This window comes from Malaclemys terrapin, chromosome 18 (assembly GCF_027887155.1).
Source record: "Malaclemys terrapin pileata isolate rMalTer1 chromosome 18, rMalTer1.hap1, whole genome shotgun sequence".
Lineage (NCBI taxonomy): Eukaryota > Metazoa > Chordata > Testudines > Emydidae > Malaclemys > Malaclemys terrapin.
In genome coordinates, this window is record NC_071522.1 from 7,424,815 (window position 1) to 7,450,060 (window position 25,246).

Below are 25,246 nucleotides of genomic sequence, written 5' to 3' on the forward strand. Positions count from 1 at the left end.
CTGCTGGTGCCCCTCACATCCTTCCTTATATGCTCAATGCCAAAGGCATGGCAGTCTTCCTACTTCCTTCTGAGGACAATGCCTCCAAAAGACACCCAAACACAGCAGTCTGGTGCCTGGAAACAGAAAAATCAAGGGGGATTTACAGTATTTGAATGGACAGTGATGGATGGGGAGGGAGTGCCTTTTCTTCAATTCCCCCTAATCTAGTGGAGTATGGTGAACATCAAACCTGTCCTCGGAGAGATATATATTTTTTCTCTTTCTGAAGGCAGACAGATTCTGCATGGAGGTGTCATTTGCTGCCTGTCCCCGATGTCATTGATTTTTAAGTCGTTAATTAACGGTAGGTGTCAGCTGGGAAGATGAATTCTGGCCCTCCTCTCCTTTCTCTTTTGTTTTTGGATTGTAAATGCTATAGATCTCCCCTGATGGAGGGGCGAGAGGTCAGAGGGCATGAGAGCATCTCTGAATGTGGGATGGCCATACGCAGAGCCCTCCCAGACATACGCTTGATAAGAAGTGGATGGGGAGGAAATATTCCCTTTTCCTGCCTATGCAGCTTCAGATCAAGATGCACCAGTTTTGGATAGTTTGATCTTGGGTTTGTGGGGGACATTTTGGGGTCATTGCCCTGCTGTGTTGCCCAGCTACTGTCACCATGTCCTGCCCTATGAAGACTGGGAAGGGAGCCCATCATGAAACAGGCAAAGAAGATTTGCTTGTTCATGAGCCCTGGCAGGTAGGCGAGTGCCCATTCTGAATGCAGAGGCACTGAAGTTTGTGCAATCAATTTCCCATTGCTACTACAGACCTGCCCTCATCTTCACCCCACCCGTGCCCCCGGCTACATGCTTCTCACAATAGTTTGGCCCTGGCAAGTTGCTTGTTAGCTGTGTAACTCACTGGATTGAAATCAAATGAGGCGGGAGGGATAAGGAGTTTGGTAATGGGGGTCTCCAGGTCACGAGTTAGTAATGACTAGAAGTTGTTGCCATCTAATGGCTTTTTGGGGAGTCTGGACATAATCCGTTTGGTGTCTTTGGTCTAGTTCAGTGAATAAAAATACTACATCACAACAAAACGAACGGCCTTACTGACACTTGGAAAGACCAAAGACTGCATCAGGCAGGCAGACCAGCTGTATTTCCCCCGCACCCACAGAGGGGGTTGCTTCAGGTCATGATAGGTCAGGTCCCAGAAAGGAACAGGAACAAGAAGATTCTAATGCAGCCGCCTGTGCCCTACCTGTCCTTCCGGAGAGAGAGAGATCTACTACTCCGATGCTATCCGCCTGATGCCTTCCTGAGCGCTAAATATTCATAAACAAATGAGCATAAAGCAATAACGGAATATTTCACACTACTATCTCTGCAAAGGCATTTCAGTACTGAAATCTCTCTCAGCTCATGTATAGGGAAGCATCTGATGTCCTTGCTTTGTCTGATGGTACCAGGTAATCATTAGGTTGCAACTCCTCTAGACAGGGAACTGTATATTACAATTGTCTGATGGAGACGATGATTCTCCAAATGTATTACATCAAAAATGGGGTTCTTTTTATTCTCTCCCCCACCCTTTTTCTCCCAACTGAGATGATCAATGTATGCTCGGTGCGATTTTTGCATAAATGAGCCTAACATTTTCAAAACAGCTACAGAATTCACCAAAAGGCTGTGAAATACCTCCAGGTGCCATCCCGCTAACGCAATCCAGAGTCCTGTGCCTTTATGCTGCAAACGCCAACAGGCTGCCTCCGCAGTGCTGCACTTTGAACCTCCCCCGGACATCAGGAGAGTTTGTGGGACTGGATAAGGGGAAAGGACATTTACTTGTGTAATTTGTTATCTTCTGGGGTAGAGGAAACTGCACTTCGGGGCAAACCTGGGTCAGGGTCTCACCTCTCAGCCTCTATTAGGTTTCAGAGGGAGATTCCAAAATGTACTTCTCCTATTTGTCTTAAAAAAAAATAAAACAGGGAAAGTGGGTTGTTTTTTGAGGGAGACACCAATTTATCTTTGGCTTGACTGGGGAGGTGGGGGGGGGAAAGGGATATATTCCCAGCAAGGCTATCTGAGCTATTTGTAGTGTAGTCCTGAAAACTTAATCCTTCCATACAGGAGTATCTTATTTGACAGGAACTCAGTGTTATTCAGTGTAGTTCCTCCTGAGGGCAGGTGGGACTTTACAACTCTATGTCCATGCCAGTCACCAGAGTATCTTGGATTCCACGGTGGGATCATTACAGATGCTCCACCAGAGCTGAGACTTTACCCAGCTCTAAATCAGAAACTCCTTCGTGATCAAGGCTTCCCCAGTTACTGCTCCTAGCAACGGGTAGCTATTTGTAGTTTATTCATAGTGATGGAGGGGGCGTGGTTGGATTCCTAAGAGATGGAAAGACTTGGATGAGAATACATAATTCAGAATTCCTGACTGGAACGCGCTGGAGTCTCCAGCAACTCACCAGGCTGCACAGCCCAGCTTGTGTCAGGGAGGTGCTTCTGATGAAGATGTGGATTCTTCAAAGTACCAGAGAAGTGTGAGCAATCGCCAGTCTCCCTCACATCCTTGTCCTACCAGCTGAGATTTGCTCTCTGCATATTTTAGCAGGGTTGCCATATCAGACACGGGTGTGCGGAGTGGAGGTCACACATTCCTGGCAAGTCTGACACTGGTTTTACAAACAAAGTCCTAAACTTGTCTTTCAAGAGAGGAAGTTCACCAGCTCAGAAAACAGCAAAAGGCAGCATTTCAAGCCACAAAAAGCAATGGGGGTGGGGGATGGAAATAGAACATTTATATGGTCTTTTATTAGCAGTAGTGCGGCATTAACACTTAAAAATATAAATGAATGAGGCATGATGTGAGTAGATTGGCTGAGACAGAAGAAGAAATGGGCATTCAGTAAGGCAATGTAGCTGATACTTCAGTGAAGTGCTATCAATATTTTAACAAGGGATTTCCAAAGAAGGAATAGAATTGCCAGAGTGGATCAGACCTGAGTTCCATCCAATTCAGGGTCCTGTCTCTTGTCCGTGGCCAGGACCAGACGCTTCAGAGGAAGGAGTAAGAGCCCCACATGGGCAGATATATGATCTGTCCCTTGCATTGGGTCTCACCCTGATTTCTAAAATTTAGAGATTGGCTTAATCCCTGATGCATGACGTTTAATATCCTCTCCAAAATGTTTGTTGTCATTAATTATAGCTCTGGATAGTCTTTGATATCCCTACAAATATCAAATCTGCTTTTTTCCCACTTAATTTGTGATGAACACCCATGAACTAGAAGTGCACATGATCTCAGAGATTCTGGGTGCAGGGCAATCTATTTTCTTTGCATCTTCCCATTTCAACAGGAACCCCTTCTCCTGACCAAGGAAAGAAGCAATGCCACTTGAAAGACAAACTTTTATATTAAGTGCCACGTGCTGGAAATGTTTATACTGTACTTAGCCCCTGAAAAATAAACTGATTATATTAATCGTATAGCATAGCATTCAGCTGGTATGATTGGAAATGTGGGGACAGGGGGGAAGGAGAGAATCAACAAGGATTAGGGAAAAAATAAAAATAAGGACCTGGCATTTGAAGCAATCTGATACATTCCAAAGGGGAAAAAAATTCTTTTCAAAAAAGTCTTTAATGATCTCCAAGGGGCAAAAGTAATCTCTGGCAGGGATTATTCTGTGCTATTCATAAAGGGGGGGGGGAATGTCACCAGAGGCAGGGAAATCACCTTCCCTTTAATTTGGTGTCCTAATTTCATCAAAGGGCTCAGGCCAACACCACTTTGATACCTGATATCTGAACTCTGGTAAGGAAATGTTCCTTTGTTGGAAGAAGACACCTAGAATGCACTGATGATTATGCCACTCATGAGGTGTCAGTCTCCAGCCAGCCACCAACATGAATGTTGTTAATGAAACAGCAGAATTGAAGTTGGTAACATTATGATGTTTGACAATAAATAATTCTGTTAGGAGAACATTCCCATGGTACAATATTTTATTACATCACAAAATGTACGAAAAGAAGTCTCAGGTCTCCCTCTTGTTTCATTCCCCAGATGTTTCTCATCATTTCTGCATGTTTTCCATTTTATTTTCATTTTTTTAAACCTTTCATTTAAAATGTTTACTTTGCAGTAGCTACCCAAACAGATTCCTAAATCTGCCACTTCCTATGCTTTCCATACACAAAGAGAAACCATCTACTTTTAGCATGGGTGCCTTTTTATTTTGTATCTAAGTGAAAACACACACACCAGTCTCTATGATAAGAGTATGGGGTGTGTGTCTCCTCTGCCTCCAGCAGGCTTCTAGAACTTTAAAGGCTTGGTATATTTTTTTAAAAAGCATAAATTAAATAGCTCCATAATCACAATCCTGAGCAGGGCAATGGAAGAGTTTGAAAACAGAACCCTGAAGAGCAGGTGCACCTGGCCAGGTTTGGGGTTTCATTACATTTCACAAAAGCTTGCAAACCTCTCAAGCAAACCTCAGCCACTTAAGGTTTGTGACTTATTTAAGTGGGGGCCTACCCCACCCTATTGCCTCAGATTGCTCCCCAGTGGGTCAGATTCTGCTCCCAGTTACATTTTGTGTCAATCCAGGCTCATTCCAGTGGGGTGAATCCACACTGACACCTTTGTAACTGGGAACTGGGATTGGCCCAATGTTACGATGTATTCTGGGCTCGGTTCCTATTTTTTTTTCTGCAGTGTCTCTGCTGTCCAGTGGGATTGTGCCCAGCCACTACAACAATGAAGGAACCTTCTACCACATCCCCTTGTGCCCCATGAAGAGCAAAGAACAATCTAGTCCTTTCTCTGCTTATTTTACCTCCCCTTCCCCCCAAAAAAGTTGCTCAGCTTTAAACTAACATAAATATTAATGGAAAATACGGGGGTTTCTGGCCAGTGTTGATTGGCTGTGTGAGCAGGAAGCCTGCCACTCTAGCAAAGTTCAGGGTGTTTGAAATCTCTGAATACTTTTGAATGTTTTTACGGTTAGAAAACACTGTGGATACAGCTATGCTGCAGCTAGGAGGTGTAGTTCCTTGCTCAGGTAGATGTACATGCACTAGTTCGATCGAGCTAGCACACTAAAAATAGCAGTGGAACGCGTAGCCACCAGGGTACGTACCTAGGTTCTCAGATAGGATCGTGTTTGGACGGCTAACCCGAGTCATCACCCATTCCACTGCGGCCACAGTGCAATTTTTAGCGTGCTAGGTAAATCAAAGCTAGTGCACGTACGTGTGCCCAAGCTGAGAATTCCACCTCCCCACTGCAATGTTAGATGCACCCTTTGAGTTTAAATTGCAAATGAACTTTTGAGCAGGATCTTGATGCTGAATTTTCCCACATGTGTATCTGAAAAAGCCAGAGCTTGTTTTCTACCTTGGAAGCGGTTCCAGCAATGCACACTGTTAATCCACTGTCCTCTCATTGTACTGTAAATCAATCAGCAGGTCATATGTGAAGTGTTTTCTTACACTGGGGTTAAGAGCAGGCCTCAGACATGGTGACTTGAGGTCAGTCCAGCGGCACATCGTGAAGGCTGATGTTATCAATGCTGGGAGGTTTTTTGGTGAACTTTTATTAAGTGGCAAAGGAATGTCACTCATAGTCTAAAGGATGTTCGGGTGAGAGCTTTGGGTTGTGCAATTAATCATTAATTTATGTTTGCATTTTTCCAGAGGAAACTAACAAGCAGCAAGTTAAGTGCATGGAAAGCTTTGCTTCCTAACTGCCAGCATTGGCTATAATTCTTGCTAGGCTCTTTGGTGCTGTCCCGCTCTAGTATGATTTCTATGGTTCTGTTTATCTTCTCCCATCTTGCCATTTTCTGTACAGATTCTAGACCTGCACAGAATATTTCCAGCAGATCCCCATGTCAGCTTTGTCGCAAACTAGAAACTCTAGCCTGATTCATTTAAAAAAGTTGACCCAAACCTTCCGGGAGACCCTGAACACGGTTTTGAGAGAACAGTCCTGGGGATCTATTTCTGACCAGGTACTGCGTTCAGGCACCATTTATGGCTTTGAGCTCAAAACAAGTCCCTTTGCAACCTGCAGTGTATCCAGTCTGCATTTTCCATGTCCTGTGCCATTCAAGCAAAGTCTCCAGTTTACTGAGAACTTGCCATTCCTAGTGTGGGGCAAACACTGATCTCCTTGCTGAGGAGTAGCTCGACTGACGTTACTGCCCGTTTACACTCGTGTAGCTGAGAGCAAAGTCTGACACTGCATTAGTGACCGCTAAACTATGACTAATGTTTCATAATATAAATGACCACCTTCAGAGAAACAAATAGGGAAATCTCTTTAGTTTGTGGTGACTGATTCAGATATTATTCTACACGATTATGCACAGTAGTTTACAGGGGATAAATAATCCACCACTCTGCTGCAGATTTGGAAAGATTCCATCTCAGAAGTAGGAATCAGAGCCTATTTGGGGGAGAACGCCATTGAAATGGCATGTCAGGCCAGATCCGGCACTGGTCAGCGTAGCTCCATTGAAGTCAACTTACACCAACTAAGGATCTGGCCTTTTGTATCTTTGCGGTCTCTTCCATACAAGGATGAGCTGAACTTGTGTGGCACATGTGAACCCAGGCAGTTCAAATCAGAAGGACATGCTTGCACAAGCTGCTGAGTTTCCCCACTGTCCTAGACGGAATTCCATAGGTTTTCATCCAGTGGGGCAGCGGAGAATATAGCTGGCTGGTGTCTATAGCAGGCAGAACTACTTCTTATGAAGAATATAAGGGCCTGATCCCACAAAGACTTATGCACATGCTTAAATCTCAGTGAGTAATCCTATTTGAAGTTAATAGCACCATTCTCTAGGAGTAAAATTAGGCATGTGCGTAACTCTCTTTACAGGATCAGGGTCTACAACTGTAAGTGCCTCAAAGGCAGAGGGTCCCGGCTGACTCTCAGCTCAAATATTGACTAGCATCCTCTCCCCTCATAGCAGAAGGTCTGGTGAATGTCTGGTAGGTCGGCCTTATAGCTATGCAGGGACCGCAGAAACTCTAAGACTGATCCTGCTGAATGCTAACATGAGGCTAACATCCTACCATCTGTTCTCATAACAGGTTGTGGTAAAATGACAGGTTCTATTGTAAGGACAACTCAGACAAAACAGTTGGGTTTGTGTTGTTATAAATCAAACACAACATACAGCAGGACTTAATTTCCAATAAGACACTGGCTCTTGAAAATTTACAGTATGCTTGGTTAAGGCAAGTAATTTTATTCTGTAACAAGCCCTGTGCTGTGGGGTTATAGCATCACTGCCAGCAGAGGTTGTAAATATTTTTGGACAACAAAACTATCCATTAAAGAAATGCACCTACACATGAACAGTCTTAAGTTTGCTGACAGTTAAATATCCCACTGTGATGCTTGTTGTTGTTGAGTTTGACTGCAACCATACCCCTTTTGATTCCCTGTCCATGTGTAGAATAGGAGATGGGTAATTGTTTGTGGGAATGTGTTACCACTTCATTAGCCAATTCGTCCCTGCTCTTAGATGCCCTTCACATGACAGTATCATGTCATCATTATGCCATCATCCTGCCCATGACATGGAGACTCATACTAATTTCTCAGCCCAGACCTTTCATCTGGGTCTTAATTATTTTCTCCATTCAGAACAAGCTATTGTTAAAGTGACATCTTAATGCCAGTTATCTGATTGATCTATTACCTGTCTTCCTACCCGGGGACAAAGAATAGAAACCACAGAATCCTTTTGTCATTGGAACTGGAGAAATACAGTTTAAAAAAAATCCTCAAGGCACCAAACAAAACTTATTGCAAAAAAGAAAAAGTTAGCAAACTTCACATTTGATTTTTGATGGGTTTACTTTAGTGGATAATTTTAACCCAGAACTAATGTAGGTCTTGATGTCCTTCTTACCATTGAAGGATTAAGGACAATTTCAATGTTGTTCATGTGTACCAGTTCCTTTAAGTGATCATTAGAGAGAGACATTGTCTAATGATCTGAGCACAGGCCTACAAGCCTGTAAACACCACAGTTCTAATCCCTGCTCTAAATCCCACTGCGGTGCAGGTAAGTCATTTCATTTCTCTGCCTCTGTTTCCACATGTGAGGAATGGGGTATTGAGAGGATGCTACTAAACAATGGTAAATCTCTGACAATGGAATACAGGTGATCCAAGCAGTGCCGGCTCCAGCTTTTTTGCCGCCCCAAGCGGAGAGGGGGAAAAAAAAAAAGGAGAACCCAATCGAGCTGCCGCCGAAGTGCCACCGAGGAGCAAGACAGCGAGTGAAGGACTCGCTGCCGAATTGCTGCCGATCCGGAGTGGGCCAATTGAGCTGCCACCGAAGTGCCGCCACCACTGATCCGGATGTGCCGCCCCGACAACAAACGCACTGCCACCCCTTTTCATTGGCCGCCCCAGGCACCTGCTTCCTTCACTGGTGCCTGGAGCCAGCCCTGGATCCAAGTGCTAAGTGTCAGCAAAACTGCAGCTTTGTGAAATTATGCAGATGTGAAGGCCTGATTCTCTTGTCACTTAAACTAGTTTGACATCAGAGCAACCCTAATGACTTCACAGATGTTACTCCTGATTTACACTGGTGTAGGTGAGAGGAAGAGCAAGTCTTATATGTAGGGCAACAACTGCACTTTTGAAGTATGGCAATGAGGGCCCATGAAATTCTGCCCTGTCACCATTCGCATACTCTGTGGTAAAAACGAGTCCAGTGGCACCTTAAGGACTAACAGATTTATTTGGGCATAAGCTTTTGTGGGTAAAAAACCCACTTCTTCAGATGCAACTCCCCACTCTGTGGTCTGATTCAAAGCCCTTTGGAAAGGTTCCCTCTTGACTTCAATGGGCTCTCCACAGTCTGAGGGGTGAATGCACACAGCCGGTTTCAAAGCATTATTTGTACTGAAAGCGCAGCTTCGAGCACCAGCGTTGTTTTTAAAGCGTTAGCAATGGCCATGGGTGGGATTCCAAAATGGCAGCCTCTTGGCAATCGCTGTCAGAGAGGCTAAAGACTGAATGGACAGGAGAGCAAATTACCCTTCATCTTGATCCCTTCAGGTCCAAGTTGATGCACGTTGATAGCTCAGTCTATAGGAATCTCCCTATGCCTGACTTTTTCTGTAGCTAGATAAGAATTCAGTCAACCCAGCCCCTTTCACCAGTGCTACAGTGAACAAAATATTCTTAATGAACCCAGACCTTTAGAAGGAGAATGCGGAAACAGGTCTATAAATGGTTAGAAATGGCATTATTCATGTAATTTATTAACTGGATAAAAATTATGGCTGACTATTGTTTGAAATAGACATGTCTCTCCCCCTCCGCCACATGGATCTTTTACTGTTTCTCACATTGTGGAGTCAACTTCATGTGACATCTCCTATCCACAAATCTCTGTTTAAAAGTACATGTGAAACTGGGTTAAGTAACATGAGCAAATAATACAGGCCTTGTATTGGAGTGCCTTTATGTTGTGATTGAAACTAGTTTGCATGCTGATTTGTAGCGGTGCCCAGGCTGTCCTGTCTCCAGGGTTCTCTACCAACTGAGTAATAAATAAGGATGAAATGAACATCGCCTTTCCTAAAACAATTTTGGAGGTTAAAAAAAAAAGGGAATGGAGGACAGTTATTGATTGGAGCTATGAAAGTATCAGAGTTGCTTTTCTCCTTTATGTTGCCATAGGTTTTGGTCTGGGATGGGGGGACAAACGAGTAGAAAATAATTGCAGATGAGGATTTACTTTTTTTTTTTTTTAAGTGGATGTTCCTAACTGTATCATCTGCAGCTCATCTCATCTGTTTGCAATAATGTTGCACTTTGTTCCTAATGTAACTCTCTAATGAATGTTGCTTTTTAACTTTGGGTTTGCAGACGTTTATTTTTAGAAGCTCAGAAAGGAATCCAGCTCTAAACCCCACTCTTCTTAAATTCTCAGATTGCAAGGTCTGCTGGGCCACGAACGGGAGTTTGTCTGATGCATTAAACCTGACACTCTTACCTAATCAGCTTCAGATGGCACCTTTGATAGCAGCCGCAGATAAGCTGGAAAGGCTGCTGGTGCTTTCCTTACAGTATCTGCTCCCTGGTACAGCTTGCCCACTGTCCGAGTGCAGCATTAAGAAAACAAATAGCCACCTTCACCAAACGCATTGGATAAGATACCATATTCCTTTTTCAGCTCACCTTTGCTGCAGAGATTTAGTCTTAAACAAGTGGTGACTGGCAAAGGGGCGGTGTATCTATCAGGCAATGCTTTTGAATGTATACCATCAGACCCTGGAAAAAAATTCTTATTGCAAAAGAGCTTAGCCAATAATATAAACAATATCTACTTCTCTTCATTCGCCAATATCAATGTGATTTACAAAGGAAGATAGATATTATTATCCCCAGCTCACCAGGGAGGAAACTGAGGCACAAACACGTAAAGTGACTTGTCTAAAGTCACACATCTGGTCAGTGGCAGAGATGAGAATATAAACTAGTTCTCCTGCCTTCCAATCCATTTCCCATTGACTCACATTGATTCCCATACATGTGTGTGTATGAATATGTAACTGCAGTGTTTTGCATGGTTGTTAAACAACAACTACAACAAAAATCCTCAAACCCTGCAATATGATACTCATTGCCCCCAAACACTGCAATATCATTGATTTAGCAGTAGGGTTTAGGAGTATTAGTGCAGAATACCATAGTACTTGGCTTTATATGAGGGATGAGCCCTGGACAGGCGAAAACTCACTGTGTTTTAATATCATTAAACTCGAAGCATCCCACGATGCTACAAATAATAAAGAGTAAGCATAAAAGGGATTATGAAAACCTTGTGCTGTGTTGATTTATCCAATGGTAATCAGCAGAGGAACGAAAGCCCAAGTAATTTCTCAGCAGCATTCGGTTGTTGCAGGGAGAATATTTGCTGCATGGGAAGAAGCCTGGTGGTACTTGGGTGACGGCTGAGAAAAACCCAGCCTCAGCCTTTCTAGCCTCTGATGTTAATCTTTGTGATGGGGAGGACAATATTGACAGCAGGATGGTGCACTCTGGCTTCAATGACAGGCCATATGTTTGCAAAATAGACTGAAGTACCAAATATAAAAGGCATAGGCAAGTGTGGAGTGAGGGAGAGATGTATTTTTTTTGTTTGTTTTACGTGTAAAACTTCCCCCATTTGGCAGCAGCCCAGTAACAATTAATCAGCAGGGGACTTTTAGAAAGCATCTTCCTAGGAAGTCAGAATACAGAAAAATCCTTCAAATTAAACATCATTTAAAACAAAGCCCTGCGTCAATATAAAATGGTGAAGGGACTTGCAACGAATATGGATTACTCGGTGTAAATACATTGGACCTGTTTCTGATCTTGCACCAAGTGTACACGGGTATATATCACTTCGTTTCAATTGGATTATTCCAGATTTTTACACTGATGTAAGCAAGAGGAGAACGCTCCAATGGGATCTGCTGTTTCAACACTAGGTGGCCACCTGGGGCTCTCTTGAGACAGGGACTCTCGTCTTTGGTCCTTGGTGACATCCGAGAGTCCAGGGTTTTTAATCCAACCTACGCTTAATAGTTTGTTTTTAAATGTACACTGCTTAATATTGTATATGAAACACTTAAATGTCCCAATTCATACTCAAGTATCAGAGGGGTAGCCGTGTTCGTCTGTATCCACAAAAACATAAAGGAGTCCGGTAGCACCTTTAAAGACTAACAGATTTATTTGGGCATAAGCTTTCGTGGGTAAAAACCTCACTTCTTCAGATGCATGGAGTGAGAATTATAGATTCAGGCATTATTATACTGACACATGAAGAGAAGGAAGTTACCGCACAAGTGGAGAACCAGTGTTAACAGGGCCAATTCAAACAGGGTGGATGTAGTCCACTCCCAATAATAGATGAGGAGGTATCAATTCCAGGAGAGGCAAAGCTGCTTTTGTAATGAGCCAGCCACTCCCACTCCCCATTCAAGCCCAAATTAATGGTGTTAAATTTGCAAATGAATTTTTGTTCTGCAGTTTCTCTTAAGTTTGTTTCTGAAGCTTTTTGCTCAAGTATGGCTACTTTTAAATCTGTTTATAGAATGTCCAGGAAGATTGAAGTGTTCTCATACTGGCTTTTGTATGCTACCATTCCTGATGTCCGATTTGTGTCCATTTATTCTTTTAAGTAGAGACTGTCCAGTTTGGCCAATGTACATGGCAGTGGGGCATTGCTGGCATATATCATATTAGTAGATGTACAGGTGAATAAGTCCCTGATGGTGTGGCTGATGTGGTTGGGTCCTCTGATGGTGTCACTAGAGTAGATATGGGGACAGAGTAGGCAACGAGGTTTGTTACAGGGTTTGGTTCCTGGGTTGGTGTTTTTGTTGTGTGGTGTGTAGTTGCTGGTAAGTATTTGCTTCAGGTTGGGGGGTTGTCTGTAAGCGAAGACTGGCCTGTCTCCCAAGGTCTGTGAGAGTGAGGGATTCATACTAAAGTCAAGGGCACATGAGAATTCTATATGCAATGCAAACCAGTGGATTTTAATAAAAACAATTCTTTTCTGGTTTAAACAAAAACCTGGATGGCTGGAGATCCCTGAGGACATGAATTTGTCCAGTATAGTTTAAATTTTGAACTGTAATTTGCAAAACCTGCAAACTTTTGATCAAGTTCTGCTTATTTTTTGGGCCAACTCATATTTTTTTGACCGTCAAGTATTCACAGACACAATCTCCCCCCCCCCCCCATCCCACGTAGCCTCCTCGTATAGAACGCGGGCCTGTAGTCTCCATGGTTACCACAGTACACAAGCTTGGAAAGTGGCTTTCCAAGCTCTAAGCCCCGTGCCTGAGGCCCCAGATGTATTGTTGTCTTTTTTCAGTGCCTGAGTAAAAATACTTTAAATCTTTATGTATTTTACTCACAATGAGGAAGATAAGCTTAGGAATGTGCGTGAGCGTGAGATAGAGTGCTAGTGAGTGAGTCTCTCACCCAATGGGTGAGACTGGACATGTCTGTGCTTTGCACCTTGTGTAGTCATTTATAGCTGCTGCTGCTGTTTAACATTTATCTTGTGATCATGCCTCACCCAGTTCTGGTCTCCATTGTGCTAGGTGCTGTACAAACACATGGAAAATGACAACCCCTGTCCCGAAGACCTTACAGTCTGTGTAAATAGGTAAGACTCAGGCCCTCACTTTCACTAGTGTACATCAGGAGTGTCGACGCTGGAGGTGTCAATGGCGTAACACTGGTGTAAAACCCCCGTGAGAGGAAAATCTGGGACAAGTGAGTGTAAAATTGCTATAAAGCTGATTCAGTAAAATTTTACAGCCACTTTGCCGAGGTGTAAATAGCTACCTAGGGCAATTGGGCTCAGAGTTTAGATAAACTCCTCTAAATTTAAATGAAGACCAGTGCTTTTAACTATGCAGCCGTGAGCCAGACAAATGCTGAAGTGAGGAGGGGGGAGAGAAGGGGAGATCAGATTTCTAAGCACCCTTGAAACCAAAGCTGCACTGTTTATAAACTTCCATAAATATTAATTGATATTTAATAAGGTAGGCAAACACAAGGGAAAGTATTGTTTTGGCCTCTCCTACACAGCAATCCCAGCCAAGCGTGAAAGAGTTTGTGTAACTTTCCTCAGGGGTTAAGAGCAGGTCATGGAAGGTCCTTTTTCCTGGCCAGTGTCCCAGCTTTTTAAGCTACAAGGGAACACAGTAGGCTCATGGGAATTTAACCCAAATACCTGCTGTCTATAGAGTGAAACTATTTGACTGCACATAGCTTTTGGACTTTAAAGTGTATAGACTAAATAAAAAGGGGTCGGGGAAGGGGAAATACCTTCCCTCCTTTTCTTCCCCACCCTCACCAGAAACGAGGGGTTGATGGTAATGTTGCTGATGAAATGAATGATGTTGGTTTTCCAATAGGATTATGCTTGAAAGGGGGTTAATGTTTTGTCAGTTGTGAAGTATGATGAGATAATCGCAGAAGTTAATTGATATGCCTTCCCACATAACTTGACAGCTCAGACAGGTGGTGAGTCGCCCTTCTGCTCGCATACATTGGACTGTTGTCTGCCATGGTTGGGTTCTAACTTACAGAGACAAGCTGACTGAGAAATAGGTCAATGTTTAAAAAGAAAAATCCCTCAACCCGGCGCCGCGAACTAGAAACTAACAGTCCCTCTATGTCTTGCTGCATCGTCTATGTTGTAAAGTGGCGGAGAAGGGGGGGGGGGAAATGCTTGAAAGATTGCCAGAATTATCCAAGTGAAACTCATCTGGGTTTGGAGTGAGTCACCAGCTCCAAACCAGAGACCAAAAGCACTGAAGAGTTTCTTCTCTTTTTGCTAACCTGAATGTACATTGGCTGCTTCAGGGATTCTCACTGAGATTCAGAGGGGAAAGAAAATCTTTCAAATAGAGTTAAGGCCCGAGTTACAAAATCAGGATCTGAGTTTTAAATCCTCAATAGACTAGGTATGCTCAGAACCAGGGTTGGATTTGATCAATTTATGGAGGTAAAGGCTAGCAGTAAAATAAGGGAATGATTTCGCGTTGGGGAACCTCCCCAAAAATCTGTGGCTTCGCTTCTACTTTGATGCAAAGCCCGGTGAAGCTCAGCCATTCAGTCCAAAATATTCTTGGACGTTTGTGGGATGGGACTTTTCGAAAACACTCAGTTGTGGCTCTCACTCTTCTCTCATGGGGTTCTGATGGTTGGTTTAAATGGGACAACGCTAAATGCTTTTGAAAACCCCTCCCTTTGCATTCATCAGACCCATAGCTTGGAGAGACTCAGGCCATGTCTACATTACGGGGAGTATATGGCATAGCTATGCTGCGGTAGCAGTACCAGCATACCCCTGTAGCATAGACATGGCCTACAGCACTAGAAGGGCTTTTTTTCATCCCTGTAGGAACAACACCTCCCTGAGCAGCAGTAACAAGGTCAGTGGAAGCATTCTTTCATCAACCTAGCAATGTCTATGCCAGGGGTTAGATCAACACAGCAACAGCACTCAGGGGTTGGATTTTTCACACCCCTACGCACCGTAGCTATGTCAGCCTAAGTTTTAAGTGTAGACCAGGCTACAGGATGTGGGTAGGCAGGAGGGTGTGGATCAGAATCAAAGAAAATGTTCACACACTCCTGGGGACCAAAACCACAGGGTTTCATTCAGTTCTGAGAGCATTATTATTTACATAAATAAATAGGAGAGAGAGAGAGAAATTTGGAAAAAAACTCTTAACAACCCAATTCAATACAACACCCAAACGAGGACTCAATTCAACAAAGCATTTAGTTTCCTGAATCGGGGTCCATAGCTCCTTCCCCTTAACATCTGTCTCTTCCTCACACAGAATGGCCAGACAATAACGTATCTTAGGGATGTTTTGTTTATTCTTATTTATTTTTGAGAGTATAATATATTGTATTAGTTAGCCAGTCTGATGAAATGCCATACTGGAGTCTTTCCTCGACAATACCACCACCAAGGCATTTATTGTTGCAGTGTGTCAAACGATTGAATCATTAGTCTATGAAAGATTAGATAAAATTGAGGAACATATTTGCTCCTGCATGTGGAAGCGAAAGCTGAAGGGTTTTTTCCCTTAATACAGAGGCTCCTAGTAATTTAACCAATCATACTTCTTAACAATTGTGTTTTCCACCCAAAACGGATCAAAGTTGCTCTCAGTTGCACCTAATTTGGGAAGCTTTTGGAATTCTAAAAGAAAATTGTGGCAGTAGAACTAAACATTGCTGCTGGTATTCATATCTCAGACAAAGACAGCTTTACAATAGTTGCCTGTCTGTATCAAGTTCACCAGTTTTAATTACAACACCCCACAGTGGAAATTTCACAAAACATTTTATCCGTGCGTAAAATTTAATTAAACAAACAGAACCCTAAAGAAAGCATTACATTTGTCACAGCAAAATCTGCAATGGAGTAGGATATTTCCTGCTCTTACAAATGGGTTATGTCTCAGGATTGACAGGGGTTACCTTTGATGCAATGCAGATGGAAAATCAAATGTAGGAATTAATCCCTCTCTAGCCAGATTATGTGGAATCTTAAACAGGTGGCAAGGGATGTCAAGCCCTTTACATTTTTCATTATATTGTGGTACTGGAGTCGTAAGATGCTGGCCAACCTTCTAGCAGAATGTGTTATGTGATATAATTGTAAGATGGAAAACAGTGAAGGAATTTCTTCCATTAGGTTTCAGAGGCCATGATGGCATCTTTAGTTGATAAAGGAACTGGATTATGTCTAATCCCTACTTTTGGTGACATTTTATTTCTTAGAAAACACTTTTTTAAAAGCACTTCCACCACTGCAAGTGGAATGTAAACTATAACTTGCAATGAGGCTCAAGCCAAGGTTTTCAGAAATGAGTAGAAATTCTGGGTGCCTCTATTTTGGGGTTTCCAATCACCAATATTTTAAAGGGGCCTGATTCTCAGAGCACCCACCCTCTGAAAACCAGGGTCTTTTTTTAATGTGTGTCAAATTGGAGACCCAAAACTGGAGGCACTCACTGTCCATAATCAGTTGTTTAAATGAATGTGAATTTTAATTTATCGTATTGTCTAGAAGTACAGATTTTTTTGGTAATGAATAATACACTTATGAACCCTGAACACTTGGAGAAACAGGCTGTCAGGCAGTCCCGGGATTACAAATGAAGAGGTGAGTATCATGTATAGAACACACACAATACATTGTCTGGGAAACTTCCTTTGGAACAGCATGTGGGACACACTTCAAGGATCAAAAAAGCTCAAAGGACAGAGAAATAAATGGAGAGAGCATAGAAACAATTTAGATTGTTTGCACCAATTAATGATGGGGCCCTTAATCCAGGGTCAAAACACTCTTAGACGTTAGGGAAATTATGGTTCTGATCTGAATTTGCACCAAACTCAGCTTTCAGAGCCAAACCAAGACCTGGACCCAAACACTCCTGAGCTTCAGGCACGTCAAGATCTGAGTTTTGCAGCTCAGGTGTATCCTAGACTCAATACTTTTCCTATATTTTCTGTATTTTGCAGAAATACCTCCAAATATTTGGGAAGGTTGAGCTCCAAAGCACATGATCTCTGCTATATTTCCCTGCCCTCTGGGGTCAGCAAGCTTCTAAGGACAACCCCTATCTCAGTCCACTGAGCTCTGATCTTTGAAGCCAGAAGGATCTACTTGCTCGGACAAACGCATTAAACGTTTGTAACAAAACCTTTGACCCAATGGTGGCATTTGTCACAAACCTGAAACCTGGGCAAGGTTCACCAACCATCAAGCAAGCCTGGGATTGAGTTGGACACCATGGGAAACTTTCTGGTTTCATCCAGGTTTTGCTTTGTTGTTTTGGGTTTATTCCTAAATTAGAGTCAAGGGGGACACAGCCTAGAAAAGCAGTAAAGCCAGAACAAAAGATCTGTTTGAACTCCAACAGGCAAAAGTGTTTCTAATTGGGCTGGTCCTTCAACACAGCAAACTAATATTTCCGGCATGAAGGACTGAATATAAGCAAATCATCCAGGAGAGAAACTGTGGAGGATATACCATTATGGAGAAAAGTAAAGGAGAAATATGCCGTTTTTTCTTGATGTATTGTTAGTATAGGCTAAAAAAAATGATGTCATGGCCTCCTCGAGACCACACCTTCAAGATTTCCCCGCATTCTGTGAGTGATGCGCACCATTCGGACCAGGACACATGCAGGAAGGCAGCATGCGCTAATGGTTAGTGCATGGAGGACAGTGTTTTGAAAACTTGATTCTATTCCTGGCTCTCTGATCCTAGTCAAGTCACATTGGGCTTGATCCTGACAAGTACTGGTGACTCTGGTCCCGATCCAGCAAGGCACTTAAGCACATGCTTAACTTCAAGTGCTGGCATAGTTCCATTGATTTCAATGTATGTGCTTAAGTGCCTTGCTAGACTGTGGCCAGAGTGTTCATCTCTTTGCAGGATCAAGCCCCTTAATTTCTCTCTTTCTGTGCTTCAGTTTCCCCATTTATAAAATCAGGATAAAGACATTTACCTATCTGCCTCTGTAATTGCTTTGAGATTTAATGTGGAAGCTGTACAGCTTCCTTTACATTTCAATATGATTCCTGAATTTAAAAAGTTAAATAGCGGGTCTATGTAAGGGCAAATCATTATTTGCTACTTGCTAAGACTGTTCCATTGTAGCTCACAGAACAATAGGGGGATTCCTGATTGTTTTGCAGAAAGGTCAACTTTCTCCCAGGAGATAAATTTCATGATCACAGTTTTACCAATGGCATCTTCTGTTTTGGAAAAAAAAATGAGTAAAATCCAATACACCAGTTATACATACTTGAAAAATATATAATCTATATTCACAACCTTTGAACACCTTTCATTGTTTAAAATGCTAGCCTTGTTTCATTGCCTCTCATCCAGTCCACTTGTGAATTATTAACTAGAACTGGTTGAAAAATGCAAAAAACAAAAAACAAAACAAAACAAAAATAACCCCCCCCCCCTCAAAAAAAAACAGGAATTTTTTTAATAGAATTTTTCAGTTTTTGAAAAATGTCAAGCACTTTATACGCTGGTCAAAACAGTAAACTTTTTGTGAACAAAAATAAAAATTTCTGCAAAAAATACAATTTAAAATTTTGAAAATGCAAACATTTTCAACCAGATCTATTCTTAACCAGTTAGAAGTACCTGCAGTTCTGTGCATTCATTTACAAAATGCGACAGTGCGTTAACTCAGCATCGTTATGCCACTAATCGTCACCTATGTTGTGTTTGCAGTTAAATCAAGGTGTAAGTTAGGGGACTTGCTTAGAGGACTCAGTATAGAAGTGAGTCAGTGTCTCCCACCGTCTAGAGTATGTACTGGGGAGTCAGGGAGTCAATAGATCTGGGTTCTATTCCATACACAGTCATTGACTCGCCTTGGGAAAGTCACTTAACTTCTCCGCACCTTTGTTTTCCCATCTGTGAATTGGGGCTAACGGTATTTAGCCTTTGAGATCAATGAATGAAACTGCTACGTGTTACAGTATGTGAGCTCTTCCCATCTGCATCCCGTGTCTTTTGAGTCCCTTGAATCTTTTGACTTCAGTACCCCGGTGAATTGATTTATGACAATCTGTGAGAATTCTGTGCATCATAAATGCTGACCCCATTGGATTAGGTCTGTGAGAAGAGAGGCCAGACAATCACCTTCTGGCAAAGATGATCCACCTAAATTCCTGTTGAAGTCAGGGTTGTACATGTCTAGTACTATGGCTGAAAGTATTGAATTTGCCTTCCCAACAAAGGCTTTCTATTTCCATAGCCATTAGTATCACAGCTTTACTTAACTGCAAACAGCCAGTCTGGAATGCTGTTGGTAGTTTTACCTCCTCCTTAGCGCAAATAAGTTCACCAGTAGAAACTGGCTGTGAGGTTACATCCCAGACTGTGGAAGTACCCCCGAAACCTTTTCCTCTATACCCAGCTACGAGTCCACAGGGTTGAAAGGGCTCAGAAAGGGAAAGCAAATGCTCTTTTGCATTACTCTGCAGCTTCACTTGCCGAGGTCAGAGTTCAAGGTTCTGTGCTTCTCCTGCATTAGCTGATAAATTCCCTAGCCCCTTGAGCAAGAAGCTGCATTCACCGAATCCCTTAAACTGCTTGAGAGGTTAGCGTTGTCATAATTTCTTTCAGGAGAAACCTAGAATGGCTGCTGGCAGTCGTGTAAAGGAGGAACTGATAGTTGTGTTGACGGTCCTGTGTGTATATTTGTAATTTTTATTTCAGTAGAATGTGCTCTGTTTGTGACTTGGTCTCATAATAAGAAACTCTTTACACTTGTAAGAACTGAAGATCTCAAAGCACAGCACTGCTCTGAGGTGGGTACATGCTATCTCCATTTTATCAATGGGGAAACTAGGAGCAAAGATTAATTGATTTGCCTGTGGTTGCACAGTCCCTGGCAGAGCCGGAAATGGATTCCATTGTTCAACTTTCTCGGACCTGGGCTCCAACCACTAGGCAATGATCCCTATCACTTTCAGTGTCTGAAAAGCATTTTCAGTTCCCCTTCAAAGACTCCAACCCGCCTGCTCAAATCCGAGACACTCGGCCTTGTCCCCATTGACCTGTGGCCAAAGAGAGAGCAAGGAAGAAAAGTATGTTTTATTCTGGAGGTTGGCGTTTCACTATACAAGCGCAGTTGAAATAAGGAAAAATGGAGGGAAATTGTAGTGAGCTTAGCAGACAAAATTGAGCAGTTGGCTGTGGCAAGGCTCACAGTACTTAAATGCAATAGCTGATCTAATCGTTGTTCTTGAGGAAGCTTTTTGCTGCATTTTAGCACACAAAGCTTTCCCTTTTCTCTTTTGTGGCTTGAGCTGCTATTTAAGAAAGCAAAAATCAATAAACCTTTCCAGCTTTCAATCTTTTGCCCCAAAAGGTGTTTTTTTGGGTAGTGTTTTGTCATTCATAAGCTGTGGCGACAAATCCTTGACATCATTCGTGGATAATATCGATCAGCTCTTCCATTGCGCCAAAGGACAAATAGAAATCATTTATCTGTCTGGACTCCAAAACAGCAAAAGACAAAGGGCTCTGCCAGCCACCCATGACAATCAGCAGCTGAAGGTATTAGCAGGAGGTCAAGTTCAGAGGTCAGAGGTCAAACAGGTTGTCATCAGTTTCTCACAGCTTTCAGAGTGGAAAAAAACAGCTGGTTCTTATTAGCCAAATCCACTCCACTGTAAAAAGAGAAGGGGGAATGGGAAGAGGTATGAAGGGTTTGCCGGTTGTGAGATCAGTGTGCACAGGAGGGATCTTGAAAAAAGAGGATTGGGTGAGCATAGGGTGCCGTTGACAACGCCGTACTTCAGGAAGGGAGCCCTGTCCATGGGATTCGCGGTGTCAAATTCTCTGCATACTAGTGCGATAAACAAAGATACTGTCACAAAGTGGAACTGCTTGTGGTATTGAGAGAATGAGCTTTCTATGAACTAATCCTGTTGGCCTGTGAGAGAGTGTGAGTATGTGTGTGTGTGGTGGGGGGAGAGGGGAGAGTGCCAATCTTCCTGCCAGTTTTCAATCCTTTAAATAATCTGAGGACTGCAGGTAATCACTTCCAAATCAGACAGGAGGAAAGTTACCCCTGCAGAGGTTTGGTACCAGCCAAAAAGTGAGTAAGGATGGCCTTGTGATAACCTAGAAAGTGGGAGAAATGTGTGGTTTCTTTTCCTCCTTATGATATATCAAGAAGGTACAAATTTCAGGTCTCGACTGACCTGGTTTTGCTGGAGGACCAAGGAATTACTGGGATTATGACAGGATACAAAGCTGAGTAGTTGAGGGGGGAAGGGATTTTATTTGTTTTAATCTCTTTGGGTTCTGTTTGGTTTGATTTTGTTTGTTTGTTAACATGACCTAATTCAAATAGCTCACAAACGCCTAGGGGACAAGGGCTCTTTGCTCAAAGCCCCCTGTCAATTCAAAAGCAAGCTGCTGAGAGAGCCTCTTCCCTAGTCCTCCATGAAGACCTCCACCAAAAATGAAGTCAAGACATGATATTTCTAAAATTAAACCCAACAGCCTGTCTTCCCCCATTTAATTTATAAAAAGCTTTTAGGGCATCTCTATGCATCATGGCGGGTCACAGGGCTATTAATTTCTTTTACTTGCCATCTTGAAATCAGTCAGGACACCTTGGTTCTATTGGGCCGAGGCCAAAGGACTCGTGGGGGGCAAGTCATTCACCTCTCTGCATTTTTTCACCCCATAAAATGGGGTCAAGGTGTTTTGTCTATCTTCCGTGAGACCTGCATGATTAAATTAATAAATGCCCATAGAATGCCTTGGATAGAAAGTGCTTATATGGGTCTGATCCAAAGGCCATTGGAATCAACAGGAGACTTTCCATTGGAAGCTTTGGATCAGGCCCCATAACAGGCCCATTTCTAAAATGGCCACATCACTCATCTTTAACACATTCGTGGCCTTAGGATGGAAATAGAGCTTATGTAGGACATAACATGCATAGTTTTGGTGTAGGCCTTCTGTATAAAGGTGTATTTCACCCTTGATTTACTGGCTGAAAAAGTATCTGGGTCTTGTCTGTTTCATGTTTAGGATCTCTTCATTAGGCTGTTCTCTCATACAGCTTTCCCCAAGATTCGTGCTTTAGGAAGAAAGCACCAAATGAGAGTGTTCCGTGGGCAATGGTGGGCTCCTGAATTCTGAATGAATGGCTTCCAATTTAAAAAACATCGGGGTATTTTGCAGGTAGCTACTACTAGCGATTGATGCCTAAAGTCGGGCAAACGCCTGAAAACATGCCCATTCTTTTCACAGTCCTCTTTGGGTAAGTTTCAGTGCTTTTTTTTTATTGTGTTGTTTCCAAAATTGCCAGTCCAGTACCCGGAACACTTCTCCTCCCAACCAATCCTCAATAAAATGAAAAAGGAAATAAGAAATTTGTAGGTGTAGACGTAGAAAAATGAGTGAATAAATGGCGAAAAAATGTAAGTGTACATTTGGATAAATAATTAGGAAACATGGCACTGCGGCTCAGGGTTGAAGACTGGCTAGACACAAGTTAGCCCTGTATTGCTAAGGGCGATAGCGCCTGTGTTCCCCCGCCATGGGCCCGTTGTTTGATACATCGTATTTGTTTGCAAACGCCCTATAATTCTTTATCTGTGTGGGGTAGGGGGAGGGGGTTGTAATATACAACACTAATGCCTCAGTGGTTTTACCTCTGCACCACTACCACATCAAGACTAGCAAACTCTAAAGTTAAGCCAATAATCAATCTTACAATAACAAATTGGTTCCGAGAGAAACCTCCCTTGATCCATCCAGGACTCATGAGCCACCCTATCACAACAAACCGGGGCGTGCAAATCAGGGTTCATAAGCATCTTGGTGATAACAGTTTGCATAGTTCAAGGATCATCAGCATCCCTACAACAGCAAATCAGTGTGCACGTGTGCTGAAGAAAGAATACCCTCTGTTTAAAATAGCAGTTATCAGTCCTAAGCCACTTAAGGGCCTAACAAAAGCAGTGAGGAAAAATTATTTTAGAAAATGTAACATCCTTGTGATTTTTTTTTTTAATTTAACTACAATTAAAATAGCAAGCTAACTCCTCTTTGCCATCAAATTTCACCTGATCCTTTCAGAAATATGAAATGCCTTTCCTGGTGTATGGTGCCGAGTCAAACCGTAATCCAGAAATCTTAGCGCACCAAATAAAGCGAGCCCGCAAGAACATTGCAGGGCTGTCCCTAGGAAATGGAAGGCTTGGAGCTTTTCCCCTGCCAGGTGGCAGAATAAGCCCATTTCCATCTTCTTTCTGTAAGACATAAATACTTAGAGTTTACATCAGTCAGCAGAGTGCTCCAGGCTAAATCAGTGTCTGTGTAACCAGGAGAGAAGGGTTTATACACAAAACCATTTGGTCAGTTCTAAGTCCAATAGTATCACAGAGCACCTCTTGTCTCCCTCCTTAAAGGGCTTTCTCCTGGATTGCTTTGCTTTGGCTATCAACTTTACTGACTTACATGGTGAAGGCCTTCTGTGGTGCAAATCTACTTTGGTGCAGTCAGTGCTGAAAATCATGGGTGCTCCCTAAGTAGGCTCATGGTAACAGAACAGAGGGCAGTGTCGCCGTTCAGTGTCATTTAATGTATTGAGTTAATATCCTGGCTGAGATCACACCACTTCCCAGCCCACCCTGCCCATTTGCATAGTGGGGGTGAGATGGGGGAAGTATCAACCCCATAGAGGTTCTCTTCCCCACCTAGCTGGGCACCCTATCACATGTGCCTAGTTAGGTAAAAATGGACCCAAACGAGGATGTTTAAATCCTCTTTGAGAGGGGATGGGAAGTTCCAGTCAAGGCATGATCTAGCCAAAAACTACTACACAACAGGGAGTGTCTGGCAGTTACTGTTCAAGAGACCCCAGCGCTGGGACAGCCGAGGATGCTGCCTGTTTGGACTCAGTGCTGTGTGTGGGAAGCTTGTGCAGCACTTGCCAGTGCTATGCCTGACTCTAGCTAGTGCTGTTATCCCTCATTTCCATAAGCAAAATCATTCAGGCTCAGATGCATTAAAAACAGGGACATGGTCCAGTCTTTTAAAGCCTGGTCATCTAAAAACCCTACGCTGTGAGGAAATGGATACAGAACTATAGTCAGTGCCTCTCTTGCACATTCCTTCTCTCCCTGCTCTACTTTTTACAGCTCCATCTCCCCACAGTTATTCCCAATGACTTATTATATTTTTTATTTTAGTTGGACTCGAAAAGATGCATCTGATATTTAACCACAAATGCCTCAATGGAATTTCACTCAGGAACTGCGCTGTACACAATATTGACAACATGGTACCAGCAGGCTGAAAAGAAACACACTATATGTATACTTGTATGTATTTATTTTATTTATACCATGACAAGTTTTTCCTATTCATCAGCTACTAGCTGAGATGAGAGACACCTTCTTACAAACAACAGGCATCTTATTGTACTATAACAAGGCTATCTTTTTGCACTTTAGATAGCTAGCTAAGCAAATACTTGTCCAAGCATAAACCATCACTGGCTAAATAAACCCAGGTCTGGAATGCTGGGAGCTGGTATTACAGATTCACATTGAATACTTGATGTGGTAAATTTAGTGCTTTACTTAAAATATATATATGAAAATTCTCCTTTTATTTTATTTTTCTCCCAAGGACACTGTCAAGGTCACCAAGAATCCTGATGCGCCAAACAGTGTATCAGGGATACAAACCCATTTCACCAGACTATTGTTGTATGTATCCTCTTGTGCCTCCAACTTCATTTCCACTTCAATTTTATCAACCTTCCACTGGAGACACAAGGAGATAGGAAACAAGTACTGACACGAATTAGCCCTGAGATTGACTGATATAGCTTAGCCCAGGGAATTCTGGGTAAAACATTCTCTGGGCTCGCTCGCGCTCTCTCTGCCTTTTTTTTTCTAATCCACTACAACCAGACTCTGTCAGTCACTTGTCACAAATGTCACCAGTCCCATCCAGGATGACAGACAGGGCAGGAAGGCTCTGGATGGGGTAATTTGCCAAAAATACAAAATGTGGTGCATTAAAGATGGCAGCGAGGTCAATGAGAGAATGGGTGGTGGAAGCTTGAGGGAAAAGATTCCCTTAGAG